General features: G+C 35.4%; 1 pseudogene; it reads right to left on the reverse strand.

The window, feature by feature from the left end:
* Positions 1-718: 718 nt before the first annotated feature.
* LOC119349527 lies at positions 719-3,696 on the reverse strand (annotated as a pseudogene).
* Positions 3,697-3,996: the final 300 nt, after the last annotated feature.

The following is a 3,996-nucleotide window of genomic DNA, read 5'->3' on the forward strand; positions in this document are numbered from 1 at the left end:
GAAAGAATGGGTTACATTTTTCATATGCTCTCCTCTTATAGATAGGACGAACAAAGAACAAAGTTTTTCGATCACTTACTTCGCTCGCCCTTTTTTGATCGGTTTTTTTAATGCAAATAGATTCAATCTAGTAATTTCTTTTAGATTAAGTCTTACGTCTTCTTTGACCGGTGAAAGACTTCCTTTGTTGAAATGTTCTGTTCCCAAAATTCCTAAAATAAAAGGAAAAAACTTTCCACTTTCCTAAACTAAGGACGGGAAATAAGAAGGTGAGCATATCTTCTAAATTAATAATACTCAACTCAGCCCTTCCTAGAATGGGGTATTATCTGTCCCGATAAATAGATAATTCCAGGAGTAATAAATAGGAGTAAATTAAATAAAGTATTGATATAATTGGAATTGCGGAAGCAAATACCAATTTACTAAAAAAAGAAAAAAGTATCTAATCGAAATCGAAAGAATTTTTTTTTAAGATTAAACAAAAGGGTTCGCAAATAAACGCGCTAGTGCCACAACTAGTCCATAAATTGTTAAAGCTTCCATAAAAGCTAGACTAAGCAATAAAGTACCTCGTATTTTACCTTCTGCTTCTGGCTGTCTCGCAATACCTTCTACAGCTTGTCCTGCAGCAGTACCTTGACCAACTCCAGGTCCAATAGAAGCAAGCCCTACGGCCAATCCAGCAGCAATAACAGAAGCAGCAGCAATTAGTGGATTCATGGTGAGTAGTTCCTCGTGTCAAAAAAAAGAAATGGTTAAGGATACAATCAACCAATAAATTCTTACTTCTAAGCTCTATTGGGGAGAAGTAAAGTAACTAAAAAGTACAAATTGAAATCAAATTGAAATGATAATGTGAATTGTCCGAACTACATAGAATGGAATTCCATATCCATATATCGGATTAGATAATGAATCTAACCTAGGAATATATAATATAATATCCTATATATACATTTGTTTCTTCTATTTTGTTTGCATATTTTCTCATTTTCTATTGAATCGGATTCTAAAATCATTGCTTAAAGTGGAAACCCGCATAAAAGAGGACTCCACTTATAGACATTAAGGATATTATAGTATAGATCTAGCCTGACTCCACCCTCCTTAATGCATATATACTTTGAAAATTCCATAATATAGTCTATTCTATTCTCTCTCCTACAACTCTAGGCTATATATTCATACGCATTTCTAACTATTTTTTTGCAACCAAGCAGATTATCCGGAACCATGCATGAATTGAGATAAGCTGCAAAAAAAAAAAATACTATTTCCAAAAATAGTCAATTCAATGATGACCCTCCATGGATTCACCTATATAGGCTGCGGCTAATGTTGCAAAAATAAGAGCTTGAATACCGCTTGTAAATAATCCAAGAAACATGACCGGTATAGGGATTACTAAGGGGACTAAAGAAACAAGAACAACAACGACTAATTCATCCGCCAATATATTCCCGAAAAGTCGAAAGCTAAGTGATAATGGTTTTGTGAAATCTTCTAGGATGTTAATTGGTAAAAGGATTGGAGTTGGTTTAATATATTTCTCGAAATAGCTCAATCCTTTTTTGCTAAGACCAGCATAAAAATATGCCGCTGACGTGAGTAAAGCTAAGCAACAGTAGTATTTATATCATTCGTGGGCGCTGCTAATTCCCCATGGGGTAACTCTATAATTTTCCAAGGTAAAAGAGCACCCGACCAATTCGAAACAAAAATAAAAAGGAACATAGTTCCAATAAAGGGAACCCAGGGACCATATTCTTCTCCAATCTGAGTTTTGCTCAAGTCTCGAATAAACTCAAGGACATATTCAAAAAAATTCTGACCGTCGGTCGGGATGGTTTGTGGATTCCGAACAGCTATGACAACTGAACCTAGCAAGATAGTAATTACGACCCAAGAAGTGATGAGTACTTGGGCATGAATTTGGAAACCTCCTATTTGCCAATAGAAGTGTTGGCCTACTTCTACACCCGATATATCGTATAACCCCTTGAGTGTTTTAATGGAACAAGGTATAATATTCATATTGTCCTCTGATAAAAATTGAACTTCAAAAAAGGAATTCTTTTGATTCAACCATCTCTTTCTCAACTCAGCAACTTGAAGTATTAATCTTATATTTAGGATACCAAGAAAGCACATCAGATCATAATATATATTAATACCCTCTAATATATATCAATATTCCCCTTCTTTTTTCTATGCAAAAAAAATTCTATGCAAAAAAAAAAGATATAGTAAAGTAAGTGATTCCATAAATTTACGCAGTTGCCCAAGAATTCACTATATATTCTTAATCAACGATTTCTTATATAGAGAGAACGGCCCTCACAAATTGAAAATACTAATTTGTTAAGAATCAATCGAATTGAAGTCATAGTGTCATCGTTGGCTGGAATCGATATATTCGCGAGATCCGGGTCACAATTTGTATCGACTAAAGAAATAGTAGGAATCCCCAAAATGGCACATTCCCGAAGAGCTATATACTCTTTTTGCTGATCAAGGACGATCACAATGTCTGGCAATCTCGTCATATATTTGATCCCGCCGAGATACATTTGCAAGGTAGATAATTTTCTCTTCAAGATTGCCACATCTCTTTTTGGGAGATGGTGGAATTTTCCCATTTTTTCTTCTGCTCTTAAGTCTCTAAATTGAGAAAGTCTAGTTTTCGTAATCGACCAATTCGTTAACATACCACTGAACCACTTTTTATTAACATAATGACAACGAGCCCTTATTGCAGCTGATGCTACTAAATCTGTTGCTCTTTTTTTGGTACCAACAATTAAGAAACTTTTTCCCTGACTTGCTGCATCAAAAACTAAATCACAAGCTTCTGATAAAAAACGAGCCGTTCTAGCGAGATTTATAATATGAGTACCTTTACGCTTTGCCGAAATGTAAGGGGCCATTTTAGGATTCCATTTCTTAATACCATGACCAAAATGAACTCCTGCTTCTATCATCTCTACCAAATTAATGTTCCAATATCTTCTTGTCATTTTTTCCACACTTCCTTTTTTTTTAATCCTACCATTCCATTACGGAATTTAGTTCTTTTTGAAGATTAAGAAAGATCCGAAATAGCTTGAAATAAATAATAATTGTTCCGAGAGAACCTTGTACTAAGATAAGAGTTGGCCATTGATACATGGTATAAACATAACCACCTTAATGAATTAACTGACTTGTTTTACTTATTAAAATAAAAATCTTAAAAATCTAAAATTTGACCTGTTAGTGTTCTAAGTTCAAAAGTCTAGTAAAGTAAAAAATATTTTTTATGTATCCTTAAATGATATAGGGTTAAATGTTAAATGGGGGTTCTTATGTCTCATAAAAATTGTTTGTTACGTCAGAATCTGAAGAAACTAATTCTGTATGGAGAAACAAAAAATCTCTCATTTCCGACGCGAATAGATTTTTTTTTATTTCGAAATAAAGGTTCTTGTCTTGTGGGGAACGATGCACAAATTTTTGGAATCCGGTACCAACAGGTATAATCCCCCCCAGAACTACGTTTTCTTTCAAGCCTTTCAACCAATCAATGCGACCTCGTAGGGCAGCTTTTGCTAAAACTCGAGCAGTTTCTTGAAAACTTGCTTCAGATATGAAACTTTGGGTATTCAGGGAAGCCCTTGTTATTCCCAATAAGATTGCCCGATAATAGATCGATTCATCCAATCGGGCCATTTTCGGACACAATTGGGCCCAACCGCCCCCAGCGCCGAGTATGCCGTCGGCTCACCCCCAGACCGCTCTTTTTGATGCCCTGGGGGACCAAACGGCTGGAGATGCTCTTACCCTCTGCTCCATGACGAGTTCCAGGCCAGGTTTAATTATGTTGAAAAATGCTTGCACAGTATTCTCACATTATATGGCAAACTAGGGTCATCAGGTAGTTTCCTAATTGCACATATACAAATGTTAAGAGTGTACAAGTGATTCTATTTTTTCGTTCCACACATGCCCAGCTTG

The sequence above is a fragment of the Triticum dicoccoides genome, chromosome 1B (genome assembly GCF_002162155.2).
Source record: "Triticum dicoccoides isolate Atlit2015 ecotype Zavitan chromosome 1B, WEW_v2.0, whole genome shotgun sequence".
Taxonomy (NCBI): Eukaryota; Viridiplantae; Streptophyta; class Magnoliopsida; order Poales; family Poaceae; genus Triticum; species Triticum dicoccoides.